The sequence below is a fragment of the Molossus molossus genome, unplaced genomic scaffold (assembly GCF_014108415.1).
Source record: "Molossus molossus isolate mMolMol1 unplaced genomic scaffold, mMolMol1.p scaffold_m16_p_1, whole genome shotgun sequence".
Lineage (NCBI taxonomy): Eukaryota > Metazoa > Chordata > Mammalia > Chiroptera > Molossidae > Molossus > Molossus molossus.
In genome coordinates, this window is record NW_023425344.1 from 240,337,654 (window position 1) to 240,360,335 (window position 22,682).

General features: G+C 48.4%; 1 protein-coding gene across 1 annotated transcript in view; it reads left to right on the forward strand.

Moving 5' to 3' along the window:
* KCNK13 (potassium two pore domain channel subfamily K member 13) overlaps positions 1 to 22,682 on the forward strand; it is a 107,646-nt gene that overhangs the window by 18,547 nt on the left and 66,417 nt on the right. The gene's annotated exons all lie outside the window — the stretch shown is intronic.

The window sequence follows — 22,682 nt, forward strand, 5'->3', positions numbered from 1 at the left end:
CTGCAGACGGCACTGGGCGATTGTAGCAGCAAACCCCAGTGTCTTAAGCACCGACCTGGAAGTTGAGAGATCTGCAGTCCAGGCCCCCGGGTCCAGTGTTTTGTCCTGCTCTGGCAGGCTCAGGTGGTGGCTCTCTCTCTCGTGCTTATAAAACAGCGCCTTTTTTCCCATTGTGACTTCCACCAAGGCAAGAAGAAAGAGGAAGAGAAAAGGCACAGCTGTGAGCCAGCTGGATCGGTCCCACAAAAAGAACTTTCTTGGAAAACTCAACTTTTGTTTATATCTCATGGCCAGAACCGTGTCACAATACCCTCTGCCTAGAAGCTCATCGCTGTCATGAACACAATTAAGTTCTTATATGAGGCAGAGGGAAGGACAGTGTTGTGTGGCAACAATATTGTGTAGGCAACTAATGGTGAAAAAATATGGTCTGGGCATATTTCCTTTGGGGATGATTTTGGAAGGTTATTCTGTGAGTAGTTAATGTCTTGATTAAAGTTTTTTCAGTCCTGAGAATTTTTCTTCAAGTGTTTTTTTAATGATCCTTGCTTTTTAAATTTTTTTTATCCTCACCCGAGGACATTTTTCCATTTTTTGTTCAGATAGAGTGGGAGGGAGGGAGAGGGAGAGAGAGAGAGAAACATCAATGTGAAAGAAACACATCGAGAGGCTGCTACCCGCACAACCAACCAGGGCCGGGGACAAACTGCAGCCAAGGTACGTGCCCTTAGCGGGAACCGAACCCGGGTCTCTCCGGACCGCAGGCCGACGCTCTAACCGCTGAGCCAAACCGGCTAGGGCGGTTATTCCTGTTTTTCAAAATCTACCAGGTACTTTTGCTTTGTTTTCATCTATTTGCTGAATTCCATATTTTGGATTTGATTCTCCATTTATCTTCTAGCTCACTAATTATTTTCTTCATTGTCTGATTACTGTCTGCTGACTTTATGTTTCCAGAAGATATTTATTAAGGACCTACTATGTGTTAGGCACCGGTATACGTATTGGAAGTTCCTCTTTGCTACTCTCTTGCTATCTTTATTTGCATCTTAGTAGTTGTTGATTTATTTATTTTTTTATTTTTTTAATATCCTGAGGATTTATTTATTGGAGGCCTGTACCTTTTGACTACTATCACCCATTTTACCACCCCCTGCCCTCTGGCAACCACCGGGCTCTTCTCTGCATCTGTGAGTTCAGTTTTTTTTTAGATTCCATATAGAAGTAAGATCCAAGGTGTTTGTCTTTCTGTCTGACTTATTTCAGTTAGCATGATGCCCTCAAGATCCATTTGTCTTGTCACAAATGGTAGGATTTCCTTCTTCTTATGGATGAACGATGTAAGGTTTCTCCCCGAGGAAGAAAGAGGACCGGAGCTGCAAAGGCGGGCAAAATTTTACTGAAGCTTCCCGGGGAGGCTCACTGGTCCACGAGGCGGGGCCAGGGAAGTCGCGCTGCTACTTTGGCCCGGGGAAGATTTATAGGGACGTTAGGGACCTGGGTGGGGTGATTAGGTGTGGCGTCAGGTGACTGGCTAGCTGCTGCGGAGATTCCAACGTGGCCTATGTTGATTGGCTGGGAAGGGTGGTGGGACGTGACCAGGAGAGTCGCCTCAGCCACATCCGGGTAAGGCGGAGCCTCCAAGTTAGGTTTCGATTTCTCCTCTGGCCATCCATTTCCGGGTCATGCGACTCCCCGGTCATGTGACTCCCCGGAGCTCGCGGCCTTACAAATGTGTGTCTTGGCTGTCATAAACAATGAACATGGGGGTGCAGCTGCCTTTTCAAGGTAGTGTTTTTGTTTCCTTGGGATAATACCCAGAAGTAGAAATGATGGATCATGTGGTGGCTCTATTCATACTGTTTTCCACAGTGGCTGCAGCATCCCCAGCACCAACAGTGCTCACGGGTCCATTTTCTCCACATCTTTGCCATGTTTGTTATGTCTTCTCTTTTCGATAATAGCCACTGTAATAAGTGTGAAGTGATATTTCACTGTGATTTTGATTTGCATTTCCCTGACCATTAATGATGTTGAGTACCTGTTCCTGTGTGGTTGGCCATCTGTTCGTCTTCTTTAGAAAATGTCTGTTCAGATCCTCTGCCCAATTTTTTTTTTTTTTTTTAGTCCTCATCTTTAGATAAGTGTGGGAGGAAGGGAGAGAAACATCGATGTGAGAGGGACACATGGACTGGTTGCCTCCCACACAACCCCAACCAGGGCCAGGGATGAACCACAACTGAGGTACGTGCCCTTGACCGGAATCAAACCGTGACTCATTGGTCCGCGGGCCAACACTCTAACCACTGAGCCAAACCAGCCAGTGGAAAATGTCTATTCACATCCTCTGCCCATTTTGCAATCAGCTTGTTTGGTTTTATTTTTTGTTTTGTTTTGTTTGAGTTTTTTTATATATTTTGGGTATTACCCCTTATCAGATATATGATTTACAAATATTTTCTCCCATTTGGCAGGTTGCCTTTTCATTTTATTAATAGTTTCCTTTGCTCTGCAGAAGTTTTTTAGCTTGACGTGGTCCCACTTGCTTATTTTTGCTTTTCTTGCTTTTGCTTTTGGTGATCTAGAATTCTTATCTTTTTTCTCTATTAAAGCAGATTTTCTTCATTGAAGCTTGTGCATCTGTGAAGTTCCTCCTGTCTTGGTTTCTTGACTATTTCATACAATCCATGCCCACTCCCAGCAGAATCTTCAGACCTTTCTTTGGGACTTAAAATTTTAAAACTGAATTTATGTTACATTTAGCATCTTCCTCACTAAGGCCTGTTTTATTAATTCTGGCTGTTGATATGTTCTGCTCCAGATGTTATGTTTTGAGTGTTTGGTATGAAGGCATGCTGTACTATTTCTCAACCTACCATAGTTTTAAATGTATTTGTTTGTTTTTTAATTTAACAGCCTATGACCCAATTACCAACACCTTTAAAAAGCAATGTGCGGAGGGCATGCTTTGACCACGCAGGGATGTACTTGTGCAATTCCGTGTAATGGAAGGATGTTGAAGACTGAGTTCTGAGCATTCAGTCTTGATAACTTAAAGGAAAAACCACCCCTTTTCCTCAGTTAATCAGAACACATTTCCTAGAGGATATGGGGTCCAGAGCTGGTTGGGAAGATTGAGATCTGCTCATTCTCTCAACGATCTTTTCAGTTAGGGGAGGTAAGGCTGGGAGAGAGTTAGTAACTTTCCCAGGTACACGCAGCTGGTGAATAAGGCAGTGTATCAATTAGGGATTTTGTTTAGCTTCAAGTTGCAAGACCTGAAAAGCCCACAAGGCTTTACTGTATCCCAGAGAAGAGTCCCCACTGCCTGTAGGCAGCTCAGGGCAGGTACAGGTGACTGGCTGAGGTCAACAGGGAGTCAGGCCTTTCCAGCTCGCTCCCCCTGGGGTGCTGCCCTGTGCCTCAGGACCCTGCATGGCTGTCCAGCTCTGTCCATCACACCACGCCTTCGGTCCATCCAAGGTGGTCGGAGGGAAGAAAGGGAGAGGAAGGGTGTCTTCCCTCTCAGGGAGCTGTCTTCCGTCAGTTTCTCTAAGGGGCAGACTCTGGGCTCAGGTTTGCTGGGAGTGGAGAAAGATTCCCATTAGGGGGAGCCAGCAGCGGGAGGGCGAGGGAGGGGAGGGTGAGAAAGGGGAGGGGCCACTTAGGGGGTATTTTGGAACACTGACGGTGTCCCACCTTGAGGCCAAGGAACTGGGCTTTTACATTCTCGCCGTCACCCATTGGCTAAGGCTAGGGGTGGGAGGGACCTAAAACTTCCAGGCACCTAGCAGTCTGTGGTCACAGGTATCAGCTGTTAACAGCCAGGCCTGCAGCATCTGGGTCTGGATGGACACAATGAGCTGGTCCGGGAGTTTAAGGGGTTCTGAGTGGGACACAAACAGCATCCATTACAGCGGGCTTCCCAGAAATTCCAGATATTTCCCTTGCATTTCATTGTGCAGCACTTTGTCATGCAGCCATACAAAGCTGCAGGAGTGGCTGGGACATAACATGTCAGGAAACAATTACTGAGGAATAACCAGCGAAAGCACACTGGAGGCGCCTAGCAGAGCTCGCCCTGGGAATATGATCAGTGAATGAGTCATGAAGAACCTCAGCTCTCAGGCCACAGGGTGGGCCTCTGCATGGCATGGCAGCTGGCCTCGGGAGACGGGAAGGATGGCATAATGAAAGTGGAATGTCAGGGACAGGGATCCGGCAGAAGCGTGTCAGTTCTCCTAGAAGGAGAGTCCAGAAGCAGGGAGAGCAGTGAGGAGTCTGACTATAGCCCAGGGTCTGGAGGGCCAGGGCAGCAAGGAGCCAGCAGGGGAGGCCATAGAAGGTCAGGTGAAGGCCCAGCGGGGACAGCCTGGATGCTGAGCTCAACAGGTCGCCTCCGCCTCACAGGGAACAGGGCAAAGCCGGGCAAAGGCATGATGCATCGGGAGCCACCCAGGTCAGGCGGCAGCAGAACCGGGCACAGGATTGGCCCTGGGGTCCTTCAAAGCTAGCAGGTGCCATCACTTCAGCTGGCCCTAGCTGTCTGGTCTTCCCTCCCCCTTTCTCCCCTCCCCTCTCTTCCCTTCCCCTCCCTGCACTCCTCCCCTCCCCCCTCTCCCCTCTCTTCCCCTCCCCTCTCTTCCCCTCCCCTCCCTGCACTCCTCCCCTTCCCCCTCTCCCCTCCTTCCCCTCCCCTCTCTTCCCCTCCCCTCCCTGCACTCCTCCCCTCCCTCCTCCCCCCTCCACTCACTCCCTCCCATTTTTCTTTCCTCCTTCTTAATTAAGGTTGTGATTAATGTTAGTCTCCAAAGGGAAAACAATAATGCACATAAATATTTAATCCATTAATTTTTGTTAAACTAAGGCCATTAATAAAGTTAGCTCTCTGACGAAAAAATATTTAATGGAAATGAAAAGATAATTTATTGACATGTATAACTGAAAAAACCCACCTGGATCTGTGGGTTCAAACCATGTCGGTAGGTCTCTGTCCGTCTGTCTGCCTCTCTCTGTCTCAGCTTTGCTTTCTTCATGGAGCACCAGTGTCGGTGCCTGCATGGGGACAGTGAAGTTGGTCCCAGCAGCTTCAGGTTGACACGACCCTTAATGTCTGGAACTCAGAAGGAAAAGACCCTGTCTTCCCAGAGTCCCTGAACAGAACGGAACAGGGCCCTGCATGGTCACGTTTGTATGACAAACTTAACAAGAGTTAAGCCCTGGCTGGTGTGGCTCAGTTGAGTGTCGTCCCATGCACCAAGAGGTTGCAGGTTCGATTCTAGTCAGGGCACATGCCCAGGTTGCGGGCTCAGTCCCCAGTAGGGGGTGTGCAGGAGGCAGCAGATCGATGTTTCTCTCCCTCTTCTTCCCCCTCTCCCTCTTCTTCTCCCTCTCCCTTCCTCTCTGTCTAAAAATTAGTAAAAAAAATATTTTAAAAATATAAGAAGGTCAGGTCACATACCCACCTCTGATGTGGGTGGCAAGGGTTGTGTTGGGATGCCATGTAATTGAAAGTAAGAAAGGGAACAAGTCCCAAGATTACTGGTAGACAAAGAGGGAAGAGGAAAGAATGGCTCCAGACACACATCACTGTGGGTCACTTGGTGAAGGTGCTGTTGTCAGAAACTGGGTACCCAAGAGGTGTCAGTTGGAGGGATCCTGAGTTGAGTTTTGAAAGTGTTGAACTTAGGCAGCTACGACATCATGGCAGCTATGAGGTCACCGGGCAATAGGACATTTTCAACCCCCTTATAATCCTATGAAACCACCGTCATACGTTAACCAAAATGTTGTTCTGCAGTGCATGACTGTATATTCAAAAGATATACTCATCTAGTTTTTCCTTTCTTATGATAGCTTTGTCTTATTTTGGCATCAGGTTAATACCGGCCTATGGGATGAATTGGGAAGTGTTCGCCTATGGTTTTTTGTTTTGTTTTTTGAATTCTCCCTGAGGATATTTTTCCATTGATTTCAAAATAGAGTGGGAGGGAAGGAGAGAGAGAGAGAGAGAAAAGAAAAACATCGATGTGAGAGAGACACATTGATTGGTTGCCCCCTGCATGATCCCAGCCAGGGCCAAGGATCAAACCTGCAACCAAGGTACATGCCCTTGACTGGGAATCAAACTCGAGACTCTCCGGTCCATGAACCAATGCTCTGACCCCTCAGCCAAACCATCCAAGGCCCACCTATAATTTTTATATGTGCTTCTGAGGTTGCCCAAAATAAATAATTATGGTATGGGTATAAATAAAATATTCCTCCTCTTGTAAGACATGTAGGTTGTTTCTAATTATTTGCTAGTACAACAGCCCTATAATACATATTATTAACTTTAATATTTAAACTCTTAATTATAAATATAGATCCTGCCAAGTTTTTGAGAATTTGAGAATATAAACATTCTCTTAACCAATTTGCAAGAATCGTGTTATTCTCACAGCTAAAGTGTACTGTGTTCTTCCTCTCCCTTGGTACAGTCTAGATACATAATATTCCGTCCTGTGCAGTAGGACTGTTCTGTTCCTCATACTGTAGGTGAGAGACAGGAAGCTCAGAGGTTTAAATAGCTTGCCCAAAGTCACACAGCTAGGAAGTGATAGAACTTTGGTTGAAACTTTGTTCAGCCATGATTTAAAGTTTGGGGAGTAGGCTCAGTGCCTTGAGCGTTGTCCCATGGACTGAGAGGTCCTGGCTTGATTCCTCACTGGGTCACTTGCTGGGGTTGAGGGCTCGATCCCCAGTGGGGGGCATGCAGAAGGTGGCCAATCAATGTTTCTTTCTCACATCGATGTTTCTTCCATCTCTCTCTTCCTTCCTCTGTGTCTGAAAATTCAATAAACACATATTTTTTTAAATTAATAAATAAATTTGGGAGAGTAAGTTAGCCTCTGAGCAAGTCGAAAGTCTAGTTAAGCTGGAATAAAAACCTAGGCCCTAGTTCTGTATTTATTTTTGCCATCAATGGATTTCTATTTGATGTTACTGATGAATATTGTTTGTAAGCTATTGCTTTGAAGAAACGGGGCCACCGGGCTGTCTAGATGTCCCACGCTGGGTTTGAACAGTGTCTTTTCTCCCTCTTATCCTTAGGACCACACCCAGTACCCATCTCATAGCAAATATAAAATTCCATTTGCTTCCATCGAAATTTTCTGAGTTCCTACTTTGTGCCCAACCTGACTCTGGAGGTTCGGAACCCAGGTCCGGAGAAGAATTCAAAATTCAAGAGGTCTGTAAATTTGGATGAGAAAACAATTCAATCTTTATGTTCACTGACTTGTAACTAAGCAACTTGCAGCGTTTCCTTCAGCAACGAGCGTAGGCAATAACCCCGAAGCAGCAGGAGCAGCACCCATAGCTTTGTCCCCAGCAGAAATCACACCTGTGTTCCTCGCCCCTGACAGCTGGCAGGTGCCACCGTGACCATTCCCCTTCACTACTGCTTCCAAGTCTTAGAAGTTATTAGACCCATTCTTGCTATTTAATAATTTCATATAGAAGCACACGTACTATCACACACATTTGTTCCGTAGTTTCGTAATTGTGTTTTCATATGGTTGCTTTTGTAATCCTATGCATATTATTTCAATCATCTGAAAAACATCCTGAGAAGGAACCCATCAGCTTCCCCAAACTGCCCGGCATAACAGAAACAGGAATTGAGAACCGCAGAGACCTCAGGCTGCTTTTGAATAAAGAGGGAAAATGGAAGGTCTTTACTGTTGTCACAGCTCCGTGTGTGATTAGCAAAAGGCATTGATCGCCTGCGATTTGCAAACTGACTTGAAATTCTCTTGTCGTTCAGTCACTTGCATAAGCTCCTGTTTTCCCCATGACTCAGAGGACGGTTCAGAATGTTGCTGTGTCTTGAGGGTCAGGGAGTGTCAATTGTCATACTCCCTCGGAGCAGTGGGGAGAAGCAGAGGTCCTGTTTGCAGGGTGCTCATCTTACGGGGCATTAGATTTGGTTCCTTTATCCCTGCGTTCTCAGCTAGTTACAATGTCCTTCTAACTCGGAGCCCGCCACCTGCCTTGTGGTCACAGTGTCACATGGACTATTTGTTGTAGATACAGACTTGGGAATAGATAATACTTCATGATTATTTAACACTACTTCTTGTTTAATATCTAAATTAGAAACGGCTGCTTTGGCCAAAGGCAACATTCTTTATTCAGCCTGCAGATGGTGATGTTCTGATAAATGTTAAACAACCAGATTTTTTTGCAAACCCTGGTGTGTAGCATTTGCCTATTGCTATGGTGTAAATATTCCCAACAATGGCCGGTTGCGAGCTGTAAACATGAGGTCACTGGAGGCAGGAGGCAGAGTAAGGAAAAGGTGTACGTAATCGGTGCTGGGAGCTGAGACCAGCCAGCTCCAGAATACTACCTCAGGCCACAGAGTGTTTGAGAAAAGTTCAGATTAACTGTCAACTTTTCAAAGCTAGACTTCCCAGTCGAAATCTAGATTTCTGATTTCTCTTTGAAAAATGAAAAATCTGGGTAAGTGGGGTACATATTCCTGCAAACCCACCACTCATGGACATTCCCTTTGGGGAGCCCACTGGTCCCCTGCTCCCACTCCACCTAGGCCAAGTGTCACCTGCCATTTATCACTGTGTCTGACTTCTTTCCTGTCCCCTGGCTTAACCACTGAGGGTCCTCTTGTCCCTCTGAGATACAGGAACCAAGTGATCTCATCCCCTGCCTTTTTAAGATATTTAATGAGCGAGAATTGAACCAGAAAAGCATGAACTTTGAGACAGGCTGAAGGTTCTCCTGTGGGGGATGCAGACCCAAAAACTGGAAATGGTGAAAAGTGGCAAGTTCAGAGGAGACTTGGTGAGTAATTAAAGACCTGGCAAGCCCTGTGTGTAGGTGAAAGAGAAATGGTGTCTCTGAGGTCTCGCTGGATCCCGTTCATGCCGATTTAGGATAACACCCAAGTGTTGGGGGGAAGACCGCTCTGAGCCCTGGGATGCCGACCAACCCCACCAGGCTGATTGTACCATAAATACCTCACTATTTATGGGTCTTAGGGGACCCGTAAAGTGTATAAGACATTTTAATGCCCTGTTCTTGAGCGGGGCGGCATGCTTCTGTACATGATTTAGGAATATGAGGTTTCGGAAGGCTAAGGGAGTCTTGGAGTTTCCAGTGCGGGAGGGCTAGGGAAAGCTGGTCGGAGAAGCACCGGGGTGAAGAACTGAGTTATGTGTGTACTCAGTCAAACTCCGGCAAGCGTGTTGTCTAAGAATAAAATCAATTTCACGTTGGGAAAGGGAGCTCTATTTCTAAAGGCGTTTTTGTGAGCATTAGCTTGGTGAAATGTTTTAATGACTCCTGTGTAAAATCCCTCCGTGTTCTTTGGGAGACGGTAGGAGCTCGGTGCTAACGGTCACCCGTCCATTCAGGGTCTTTCCAACCATTTGTACTGAATAAAGAGAGGAGGGGGGTTTTAAGTGATCATCAACGTGTATTAAACACAGATGCGGTAGAGCCACAGCTAAGAAGAGACGTTTGCAAGCAGAAGGTAAGGGCGGATAGATAAGGAGGTTAGATGTCACAGGGGCATTTTGAAGGGGCAGGAAAACCTGCCGGGAGTAAAGCGATGAGTAGAACACGAAATGCTAAGCACAAGCTTTTCAGACTTGAGCGTTTTCCTTCCTTTGTCTTTAAAGAAGCATCAGGGTACCCTGGAACAGGGAGAGGGAGATGAAACGGCCACCATTTCTGAGGAACCCACCCTGCACCAGGTGTCCAATCTCCTTCAGGCAGTGACTGGGCAGACACTCCCAGGAGGCACCCCCATTGTCATCGTGAAATCTGTTGAGCCAGGCACCGTTCTAAGTGCTGGTCTGTGATCATCCCGTCCGATCCTCAGAACAACCCTCCGAGGTAGATGATGATGTCCCCATTTCACAGATGCGGAAACTGAGACTTAGGAAATGTACTCCTCGCCCCGCACTCAGCGGAAGGGGAAGCAGGTCTGTCTGGCTCCAAAGCCCACACTTTTTCTAGACCGTACTGGGAACGAACTAATTAGGGGAACATAACAGTCCCCCCAAACAGGGTGCAGAATTGCTATTGCTCTCGAAGCACTGCTGAAGAAAAATTAATTCTATTTTGAATATTGCTTCAGCTCATTTCCATTTGCTTTTATTCTTCCTTAATAGTATTTTTTTTTAAAATAAAAGCTGCTACCATTGCCCTGATTTCCCTTTGTCACCTCTACATTTTTAACAAATCGGGGGTGAGTCAGGGAGAATGGTGGAGGCTCTGAGGCTGTAGTCCAAGGAGCCCCGATCCCGGGGGTGTGCTCAGCCTACGTTACATTGCTCAGGGGCCACAGGGCCCCGCAGAGAGCAGACCACGCTGTGAGGTGTGGTTTCCTGTGAGGACCCCGCTCCCATTTGCCTGCAGAGAAAGCCTGCCGGTCTCAGTTCCCCCCTCCCAAAAACTGGAAGGTCTCCTTGCCCGTGGGGGAGGTTTCTGTCAAGTCCTCAGTCCTGGAACTCTGGGTCTCTGGTCCGCGGGCTGATGCTCTAACCACGGAGCCAAACTGGCCAGGGCTGAACCCGGGCTTTTAAAACACAGGTATCAAAACCCACTCAAACTTCAGCAGACAAAGGGGATCCCTCACAGGGGTCCAGCACCCTCTTGTCCCAGGTCAGAAATGTGGCTGGGTCCTCAGGAGGGGATGAGGTCAGTCTGTCTGAGCTCCTCATCTGCTTCATGTTGCCCTCCCTTCCTGGGTCCCACGTGCCAGGCTGTCACCCAGGGGTTCTGCATAGACTACAGGACAGACTCAGAGGACCTGCACATCCTGCTGCAGGGCTCTCCAAGTCCCACCGGGGATACCCATCATCGTGGTAGTGCACGGGAAACACGATTTTAATGGGTATTTAATTGGCGTTTATTTATTTGAATGGCATGCACACACACACAAAGGCTCTGTGATTTCTGGCTCTGGTTGCTTAGGATGAAGTTTCGTTTTAAAGTCCTGTAATTTATGTAACAATAGTCCACCTAGACCACGAGGCTAGAGGTCGATGGCCGTGTCTGGAGCAGCCTTTGGGAGCCGGGGGAAGCCTTCGCCCCTTGCTCTGGGAAGGGACTGGTCTTGTTGATTGGCGTCTCTTGTCATCAAGGACTACTAGATCCTACGTCAAACCTTGAGAAAATAATTTTTTACTCATCTTTGGAATTGAAGAATAAAAATCACCCATTATCTCACTAACTGGAATTTCTGCTCCCATTTTTTTGTATATTTCTTTCCAAACACTGTATGTAACGTTTTCAGAGTTGAGACAAAATATTTCTGAAAGATGTGAGCCCACCGCACTGCCTGGAGTTTTGTTTGGGGCTCCGAGTTGCCTCCAGCACTGTGTGGGCGGCAGCGAGTGGGGGCCTCAGAGATGGAGCTGTCTCCACCCTAAGTCACGTTCCCCCGTGGAGACTTTGTCTGTGTTCTAGATAAATCTCATGCACTTCGTTTCTTGTGAATGGCCTCCTTTTCCTGAAAGTTGAGTATATGACAAATCCCAAGCCAAACAGTGCGTCTGTTAGCTGGGTCCCAGGAAACTGAGCGTTGAAGCATCCATTTGCATTACTGGAAAGAGTGTCCCTGGCTCCACAGTCGGCCTTGTCTGTACCATTGAGGTTTCTCTTCGAGACAGTGGGAAGAATGCTGATTGTTCCGGCAGCTTTGGAGGACCCTGGATGAGAGGCACTGCTGCCCGAGCAGAGCAAACTCAGCGCGACCAATGCGGCAGGTCAGCATGTGTGGAACCTGACCTGGCAGGAGGGCGTGGTGATGGCAGGATGATTCCGAAGGGTTTGGAACACCTGCCTAAATTAAGAGAGAAAGTTCCAGACCACATTTTCTCCTACCGAACAATGCTTTTCCTTCCCAGGGAGGCAAGGATTGCAAATGGTCCAAAAAGTGTTTGTATTTGGCTTTGACGTAGCAGAAGGGTTTCTTCTCTGATAGGAAACCAGCAAGTTTCCTTCTCTGATAGGTAACTGCACCTGAATCCGACATTTTCTTACGCTGCTGTTCTAGTGGTACATTACCCAAGGCTGTGTGTGTCCTGCTTTCCCTTTGCTGCTCGGTATTAAAATTAATTTGCTTTTTCCCTGGCCAGTGTGGCTCAGTGGTCGAGCGTCGACCCATGCACCAAGTGGTCGCCGGTTCGATTCCTGGTCAGGGCACAAGCCTAGGTGTGGGCCAGATCCCCAGGGGGGGGGCATGCAGGAGGCAGCCGATCGATGTTCTCTCTCATCAGTGTTTCTCTCTCTCTCTCCCTCTTCCTTTCTCTCTCTCTAAAAATTAACAAAGAAAAAAGATGGTTTTTTTTAAAAAAAATTAATTTGCTTTTTCTATGCCAGGAAGTACCTAAGGGCTGGGATAAACTTTCTTTGGAGTTAATCTCACTGTGGCATAAGTCGTATAGCGAGTCTAGACCCGGATAATTAGGGGTTGGTCACAGTGAAAAAGAACTAAATGAAATGACAAAGAGTGTCACGTAGGAACCCTGATGAAAAGAAGTGAGTTCACGCTTTACCCTAAAACTCCATGATAGGAGCCACGGCTGCAATTTTGTGACTTAATTTTTTTTGTCAATTGGCCCATTCTCAAGCCTCAGTATTGTTTGATTCCTAAGGAAATCTGAACTGGAAGTCGATTCTGCATAATGAAATTATACTTAATAAGCCACTTTGAAGCCGGAATGGGCGACCTCCAGGACCTAAGGCCTTTTCTATTTCCTGGAGAGAAAATTACGTACGTCAGAGAAGACAAAGGTCTAATCAACCCAAGGTCATTTATTAGGCAGGCCTCTAAGCACCAAGCGGTGGATTGAACAAGAAAAACAGTAATTTCGTCAAATTAGTAGTGGTTATTTTCAGAGCTTTGATTTGTCCTCATGCAACAGCGGAATGGTTCTGAAAAATACTCTGAAGCATTGCCACTTAAAAAACCGCATTTGCGCCCAGCCGGTGTGGCTCAGCGGTTGAGCATCGACCCAGGCACCAAGGGGTCACCGGTTCGATTCCCGGTCAGGACACATGCCCAGGTTGTGGGCCAGATTCCCAGTGGGGGGCATGCAGGAGGCGGCCAGTCAGTGTTCTCTCTCATCGACGTTTCTATCTTTCTCCCTCTCCCTTCCTCTCTCTCTGAAATCAATACAGAAAAAAGTATTTAAAAACAAATAAATAAAATAAAACCTCATTTGCAACTCAGGTTAGATACTTCCCTCAGGCAGGTGCCTCCACATTCTTTACAGGCAGACGGGCTGCGGCTCCCAGTGGCGCTGCCTGGCAAGGTGCTGCTGTCCTCTGAGCCTCGGTTTCTCTACCTGTAGCGGTGGGATGAGAGCCATAACACCTCGGCGAGGCGAGCCGAGGGGTCAGAGGTGCTGGGAGTCATGCCCGCTGTCCAGTGGGCACTCAGTTCATACGGTTCCGATTACGCTGTCCCCCTGAAATCTCTGGCGCGCAGGGCATCGTTTTTCTGGAATCTTTATTAGAAGTTCCTCTTGCTTCCACTCTGACACCTTGCTCTGGGTCAGTGACCCCAGTGAGGTGTCTTGTCCTCGTACATTCAAACCAGTACTGAGACAAGGGGGCAGGGCCTCCTTCAGGCGTGGCCCGTTGACATGGAGTCCTCTGGATATGGGTGGGCGCGCCCTTCATTCTGGTTCGAGGTAGGCATGTGCCCCTGTGGTGTGGAACTGCTCACAATAACCGCCACTGTGGCCAAGACTCACTGGCGGCCAGACTCGGCGCCCAGCTCCTCCGTTTCCTGAAGTATCTTCATTGACAGGTGAGGAAACTGAGGCTCAGTGGCATTAAAGAAAACGCTTGCATTTGCTCAAATGCCTGATGGCAAAGGTGGAATTCAATCCTGGGTGGTGAGGCTCCAGAAGCCATCATCTCAGTCCCTACCCCACCCAGACACATGCAGAATGTTGTCCTCTCTCCTGCCCTCTTCCTGGTTATCGGGAATCAGTGACAGGGACAGTATGTTCTTTCCTGTGTGACCCTCCCCACCCCCATGAAATGCCTCCCTTGTCTGTGCACAGCCCCTGGGAACTGCAGCCTTCCCACGGAGCTTCTAAGTCAGTACTGCGTGTTTTACTAGATGGTCGCACTAAGGTTTTTACCCTCTTTGGTTGTTGTTTCTCCAGTGAACTGGAAGGTTTTAGTAGTCTACGGTGTTAGACATTAGAGTTTGAGGAATTTTATTTCCATGAACATTTTGGGGATTTCAACGGCAACCTGGGTTATTTAATCCAGGGGCTTTTCCCATGAAAAATAATGTTTTTTTTGTTTTTATTGATTTTAGAGAGAGAGACAGTAACATTGATCAGTTGCCTCCCACACCCGCCCCACCGGGGATGGAACCTCTAACCTGGGTTGTGCCCTGACCAGGAATCGAACCAGCCACCTTTTGGTGTACAGGACGATGCTCCAAGCAACTGAGCCACACCGGCCAGGGCGGTGCAGGTGTTTTTGGAGATTGAAAAATACAGGGAAACTCAAGCACGTTCTTCACCCCAAGGTGGGAAGGTGTCCTTTTCCCTTCCTCGGGTGGAGAGGTTTCTGAGTGCATCTCCTCCTCCCCTTCTCCGGTTCTCCCTAGTGGGCATGCAGCGTGGATCTTATCCAGATGTTGAAGGTCAGCCTCTCGGCTTTCTTAAGGTCTCGCTTTGTGCCTGCACATTTCTGGGTGGTAGGGGTCAGCTGCTCTGGTCCGCTCTTCCTCTCCGGATCCTTACCCTCTCTGGCCTCTCACCCCTGCTCCTTCGACATCAGTTGTCCTCCTCTTAGCTGAGCCTCCTGCTCCCAGGCACTGCGGAGCGACAGCCGAGCTCAAACCGTGTGTCTCCTCTTCTTCCTGGGTGTCAGGAACGGAGTCATTTTGGGGCTTTGTCTCTCTTTCCTCCCTCAAGCAGTCTCTCTATATATATATATATATTTAATCCTCACCTGAGGATATTTTTCAATTTATCTTCAGATAGAGTGGGAGGGAGAGAGAGAAACATGGATGTGAGAGGGACACATCGACTAGCTGCTTCCCGCACAACCCCAACCAGGGTTGGGGATGAACCGCAACCGAGGTCTGTGCCCTTGGCCGGAATCGGACCCGCAACTCTTTGGCCCGTGAGCTGACTCTAACAGCGGAGCCGAACCGGCCAGGGCGCAGTGACATATTTTTATGGAGGCTATTTTAAACCCATTACTCCCTAGGCTGTTCTCTGATGAGTTTCTGCAAACCACACTGACAACAGTTCTCCGAAGGTGGTGTCTCCCTTGGCACAGTGAGCACCCAGATGGCAACAAGACACATTGCCCCCGTCACAACACGCGTTCCTGTGTTTGGGAACACTTGTGATTTGTTTGATAATTTTATCCTTTTTAAAATTTCTTTAAAGCCTTTGTGTGATCGTCTGAATAATTCTGCCAGAATTGTCTCACAAGGGTGACATCTGTCCTGTGTGTCTGTCCCCGTCCACCGGGTTGAGCCCAAGAGAGTCTCTGCCCTGTTCAGGTTTGGCAAGGAAGGTAGGAGAGTCCCAGGGAATCTCTTGTCTTGTTAAGTGGTATCATCTTAACCTTGGGAATTGACTTTTTTTTCAACTTCGTTTTGCTATTTACAAGTTGGGGATTGGGTTTGGGTCCACCCATAGCCCCGGGACATTCACACTGCCCTCCACACTATTGTCTAGTCCTCCAAGCTCTCTCCTGCTTCGGGCCCTTTGGACTGGCCTCTCCTCTCAGCTCTTCCTGAGACTGGGTCACCATCCGGCAGCCTCACCTGAAGACACAAGAGCTTCTCTTCACACGTGGGGGGGCAACCCTGCCCTCACCTCCCTCCTCTGTGTCCTAGCCTGAAATGATGGACAGTACCACGACTTGTCCCCTCGCCTCATATTCCAAATAAAGTTCTGTGTATGCAGATGAGGGCCACGCACCCCATGGCCCTGGTTGTTGTCGTTAAGGGTGATGGCGTGTCAACAGGCTTAGACTCTCAGGCTTTGGTCTTTAGCTACGAAATTCATTGCCTTCCAAAATCCGGAGGGTTTTTTTTTCTTGTCATTTCTTTGTGAAGGCCAACACCAAACAAACAAGGAAGGCAGCAATTTGTGTCCAAAGAGAGCCAGGAACAAGGGCTCCGTTTATTTTGTAATTTATAATTTCTTTGCTTCCAAGGAAAATATTCTGAGTACAAGAAAAAATAATCGCGCTTCCTTGTGAGGCTACATGACATTAGAAATCATTGCCCAGGCCTGGGGAAGAGCAGGGCGGAGAGGGGGCGCTCCAGGGTGGGCTGGGCGACCGTCCTGGCAGGGCCTGGGTTCTCGGGTGTCTGGGTCTCTGATACAAGTCACTCCTGTGACCTGAGAGCTCCACATCTCTGGATTTCAGGTCCTTTGTCTAATAAATTAGGCAATTCAGTCAGAATTCTCAGCTCTCTCATACCCAACAAGTTCCTTTTCATGTCAAAAGTTATAATACTGAGCCCTGGCCAGTTTGGCTCAGCGGTTAGAGCGTCAGCCTGCGGTCCAGAGAGACCCGGGTTCAGTTCCTGCTAAGGGCATGTACCTTGGTTGCAGTTTGTCCCCGGCCCTGGTCGGTCGTGCGGGTGGCAGCCACTCGATGTGTCCCTTTCACATCGATGTTTCTCTCTCTCTCTCTCTCTCTCTCTCTCTCTCTCTCTCTTCCTCTCTCTCCCTCCCACTCTACCTGAACAAAAAATGTCCTTGGGTGAGGATAAAAAAAAAAAAAGTTATAATACTGAAATGAAATTTTGTAAGTAAAATAAGCTACCTATACACATAACTTCAAAGGAGACAGTATACTGACCTACTTATAATAAAGAAGACATTTGAAAATTGTATAGGAGGATAATATGTATGCTAGTGCCTACCTGCTCGGGTCTGACTGATGGAGCAGCCGGGTGCTGTGCACGCAGGTGAGCCGACACAGGTGTGCTGTCCACGCCACTGCACTGCTGTCCGCGATGGGGCGTCCGGATGGCCTTAGGGTTCTCCAAAGAAACGGAAATGGTGGGTGGGTGGGTGGATGGGTGGATGGATGGATGGATGGATGGGATGGGATGGGGCAGATGGGGAGAGAGAGAGAGAGAGAGAGAGAGAGAGAGAAGAGAAAATTTATTATAGGAATTGGCTCACACAGTTATAGAGGCTGAGAAGTCCCATAATCTGCTGTCTGCAGACTGGAGACCCAGGAAAGTCAGTAGTGTAATTAATTCACCTGGAGACTGAAGGCCTGAGAACTGAGAGGCTGACAGGTGAGTCCTGATCTGAGACCAAAAGCATGAGGGCCAAGGGCAGGCGAAGACGGATGTCTCAGCTCAGACAGAGGGAACAAATTTGTCTTCCTTGGCCTTCTTGTTTTGCTCAGGCCCTCGACCAATTTGATGAGGTTCACATCCCTTGGGGGGGGGGAGCTTCCGTACTCAGTCTACTGCTCCAGGGCTCATCTCTGAAGACACCAGACACTGTTACAGACACACCCAGAACTGACGTCTCACCAGCTATCTGTGCATCCCATAACCACATAAAATTAACCAGCACAGCCCTGGCCAGTTTGCTCAGTGGTTAGAGCATCAGCCCGCAGACCAAAGGGTTGCGGGTTCGATTCCAGTCAAGGAGTCAAGGGCATGTACCTTGGTTGCGGTTCGTCCCTGGCCCTGGTTGGGGTCGTGCAGGAGGCATCCACTCGATGTGTCCTTTTCGCATCAATGTTTCTCTTTCTCTCTCTCTCTCTCTCTCTCTCTCTCTCTCTCTCTCTCTCTCTCTCCCCCCCCCCCCCTCCTACTCTATCTGAACTAAAGTGGAGGAGTGTCCTCAGGTGAAAATAAAATAAAACAAACAAATAATTTAACCAACACAGATGGTGAACAGCTCCTGGTAATATCTAAGATGAATGTTGACTCTTCCCTCCCTTTCTATGGCAGTTGCATTCCTGGACATTTCAATGTATATTAAAATTGTGCAAAAAAAAAGTGTGTTCATGTGTGAAACAAACAGGAACTGGGTCGGGGCTCACATCAATACAGACAGGTTTCTGTTTATATGACTGTCCACTGGGATGTTTTAAAGTGAAGTCAGGATGCAGGACAGTTCTTTAAGGTGTTGACTGTGTCACACACTGCGGGACATATACCATCCCAGGCCCCTGCCCAGGAAATGCCAGGTCATATGACAGCCTATGACCTGCCAAACGCCTCTTTCTTTTTAAAAAAATTTTTTTGGTCTTTATTGATTTTAGAGAGGAAAGGAGAGGGAGAGAGAGAGAGAGAAACATCGATGAGAGAGAACACCGATTAGCTGCCTCCTGCATGCTCCCCACTGGAGATCAGGCCCACAACCTGGACATGTGCCCTGACTGGGACTCAAACTGGGGACCTCTTGGTGCATGGGTCGACACTCACCACTGAGCCACACCGGCCGTGCAAACGCCTCCTTCCTTAGTGGGCCCAGAGATGGGCTCTAAAGCTTCCATGTGCACACAGTTCCCTGGGGATCTTATTTCAGTGCATCTGATCTGGGAGCTCTGGGTTGGGCCTGTGATTTTACATTTGCAACAGGCTTCCGGGAGATGCTGCTGGCCCGGGACCACACTCTGAGTAGCAGGGATCTGAGGGACGTACATGGTACCATCTTGCACCAAGATTCTGTGGATTCAGGGCGTGTCTCTCCAGCGGAGGTGACTGACAATCACCTCTATCCAGTCCCCTGTGGTGCCTGTCAATGTAGGTCCCTGAGCCTCACCCCAGGCTTCCCGAATCAGGAACTGCTTACATCCGCATCTGAATACTTCCCTGAGTACTGTCTTAAACCACCGAAGCTGAGAACCCCAAGTACATCCCAAAACATTTCTGGATCTGAGGACCTCTGGAAACAAAGCCCCTTTTCTCCATGTGAATCTCAGGTGCGGTCAAGTCAGAAACCTGACCTGGCACCTCAGGTGGAGGTTGGGAAGCCGGCCACCCTCCAGGGTTTGCACGCCCGAGCGACTGAGGCATGCATGTACTCTCTCTCTGAATGTTGTATTTCGCGTGCACGCACATGAGAAAACCGCCGCGAGGCCTTTCGTGGAGGAGGTCAACTAGCCCAGGGAAAGCTCGAGGGGGATTATTATTTACTACTCAAACCCAATTATGCCTCATTTTCCAGCTGCGCCCTTTTTCTGCTGGTTTCATTTATTCTAATCTGCCGGTGGGAGAGGGGACTGTGGGAGACACAGTGAAATATTTCCTTTTGTTGTCCTGAGCCCAGAGAGATGTTGACCTGCACTGCTTCCGAGGCCACCTGAGCGCTCTGGCTGCAGAACGTCCCCTCCCCCTCACCACAGCACCAGAGCCCCGGGCGCCTCAGCCACAGCCACAAAGCCACCCACCCTCTGTGCTGGCTACCACGAGAGTGTTATAGTTGGACCTTCCGAGAACCTGTCTACATCACTAACGGCTTCTGATTCCCCGAGATGACGCGCCTTCCCTGGAGATGTCCTGGCTCCACCCCATGGAGCCCTCACCTGTGGGTCGTGGGCTCTAGACTGTGAAATACACTCCGCGCCTCCAGGGAAATGGAGCCCACGGAGCCTAGGCCAGCAGTTCAGCCACGTCGGCCTGGTGCTGGCTCCGTCCTGACCTTGAACCTTGATTCCAGAAACCAGGACTTTTGTCTTTTGGCCAAGCCTCTGCTTCAGTCGCATTTCCGGCGCCTGTGTCTCTGCCTGGTACGCATCCTGACATCCTTTTCGGCTTATTCCCCTTGCTGGGCTTCTCTCCTGACCATCCCTCATCCTGCACAACTCCAAGGCGTGCGTGGGCAAGGCTGTGCTGCTGACACACAGACATTAAAAAAAAAAAAAAAAAAATCAAGACTCTCTTTAAATGAAGCAGATCATTCCACCCATGGTCTGGGCTCTGCCATTCCATGGCCTGAGAATAAGCTCACGTGTCCAGAAGAACTGGAAGAGCGATACCGTGGATTGATCCTGGACAGCGGGGTGCTCCCAAAATATCTGAGAAGAGCTGCTCAATTCTTCTATGGCTTTCCTAAAAAATATATAAATTAGCCCTGGCCGGTTTGGCTCAGCAGTTAGAGTGTTGACCCACGGACCAGTTTGTCTCGGGTTTGATTCCGGCCAAGGGCACGTACCTCGGTTGTGGTTCATCCCTGGCCCTGGTGGGGGTCATGAGGGAGGCAGCCACTCAATGTGTCTCTTTCATGTCAGTGTTTCTCTCCACCCTGCCCCACTCTATCTGAAGATAAATGGAGAAATATCCTTGGGGAGGATTAAAAAATGTGTGTGTGTGTGTGTGTGTGTGTGTGTGTGTGTATAAATTATCCAAGTTCTGGTAAATATTATCAGGAGAATTAACCAATGCAAAATGAAACTGGTAACAGTTAACATTGCACATAATAAAACTTGTCACAAGTGAGAAACTAAAGAATGTGAACCTGTTGATAAGGTTGAAAAGCACAACAGTTGTACTGGGAAAATCAGATGTGATAGAAAAGAAGCCCACACAAAATAAAACCAACAGAAGGAAAAATGCCATGTGATAAAATTGATTTTTTTTAAACCAATGGAAGAAGAAAATAATCATGGCAGAATGTGTCTGAAGAAAGTGGGTCTTGGTAGAAATGTGGTCAGAAGGACACTTGGACAGTCAGAAGCCATGGTGGACAGACACAAAGTAATTGACGACTCAGTTACTGGTCACTTTTTAGCAGAAAAAAATGCTATTGAAAAAATGTTTAACAGCATAGAATGGAAAATTTGTTGAGGGATTAAAGTTGTTTATCATGGAATTCAGAGAAAAATACTTTCTCAGTGGAATTTCTCCATCGTTGGTAAAAGTCAGAGTGAGATCTATATATCCATAAAGACAGACTTAAAAATGTGTTTCGGGGCAAAGCACCCACTGGGTCAAGTCAAATCTCCAAAAAATGGTGGGGTCCTAATGAGGCACGAGGACTGGATGACTCGACAACATTTTTTATCGGATCCTGGAACAGGAAAAGGACGTTGGTGGGAAAGTTGGTGAAATCCGAATTAAGTTTCAAGTTCAGTGAACAGTTACACCGACGCTGGTTTTCGGTTTTGACAAACGTGTCGGGGTGCTGGTTTGCAACCCCTGTCCCCAGTCTGAAAGTGGCCCCCACAGGAGGGCAGGAGACACTGAGGAAGGCCGACCACCCACATGGTGGGGCAGGTCTGTAAGCCAGGGGACTTACAGCGAGGCTGGTCACGGATGAAACCAAATGCGTCCAGTCATGCGCTGCATGACATTTCTGCCAACGAGGGGCTGTGTATGTGACGGCTGGTTCCTCAGTCTGTGATGGAGCTGAATTTCCTGTAAGAAATGGAGGGATGTGTGGTTCAGGAGGAATGTTTTCTCTCTGCTGGAGTAATACCTGGGACTTGTCAGGAGGTTCCCAGTCACTCCCAGCAGCTCGGTTTGGAGTGCAGGGATGACACCCCAGCCCCAGCACTGCACTCAGAGGGCGCTGCACCCTCCCGGATCGAGCGCCAAGGTCTTCAGACAGCATTGCTGCGAAGTCTTTCTTCAGCACCTGAGACCCTGGGCAAGGACACGGGTGCACAGGAGCTGCCTGAACAAGGGTTAAGTGCCTCTGCCAGTTAGTAGAGCTTCCTGTGCAGTGTGGGGCAGCCGCCCTGTGCTCTGGAATCACTCCCAGGTTGAGTGAGGTAAAGTGAAGGTGCGTTTTATTTCTTCCATCAGTTCAACGCCAGAGAGAGCCCTTTGTGCCAGATAGGGTCAGTGGAACCAAAAACAACTCTCCAAAGTCAAACTGTTACGTCCTCAGGTCTATATTCTGTCCATGTTAAGCACCCTTCATATTATTTTTTTATGAAAACCACAAAGTTCCTTAATCTGACCACTGCTCCAACATGCAGTAGCCGGAACCTCGTTGCCATGACAGTCCCCTGTGTTCCTTTATCCTCCCATCTTGATTTCTTGTTCCTGCGGACCCTCCAGCCGCCTCTCACTCTTGACAGTCACTATTAGGGTGAGCTTCACTTTCCCCGGCCAGTTTCTCCTCGGCATTTCTCATCAGTCCAGCCCACCTCCCTGTTCATGGAGCAGCACGGACAGCTTCCAGGTTCTGTTTCTGACCCTGTCAGAAGGAAGCAGGGGAAGGGCTTGTGGGACAGTGTTTATAAAGTCTACAGTAGTGTCCAGTAGTGTCCTAGGCCTTGACATTCACTCGCTCACTGCCTCACCCAGAGCAGCCTCCAGGCCTGCAAGCTCCATGCATGGTCAGTGCCCTGCACAGGTGCACCATTTCTTATCTTTTACATCATTTATTTACTGTATCTTTTCTGTTCAGTACAGTAGCATCTGCAGGTCCGTAGCCTCAGAGCGATAGGTCAGCTGGCGATTCTCCGTGGGTGTGCCACAGAATTTTAGTAATTAGTTTATGTGCCATGAGATGAACAAGGTTGAAAACCGCTGGGCTGACTGTAGAGCCTGGGCGTACCGTAGACTGTCATGGAGATGTGTACACACTATGATGTGCACACGGTGATATTGCATAACGATGTATTTCTCAGAACGTATCCCTGTCCTTGAGCGACTCGTGACTGGTGTTCCACACTCGCCCGCCAAG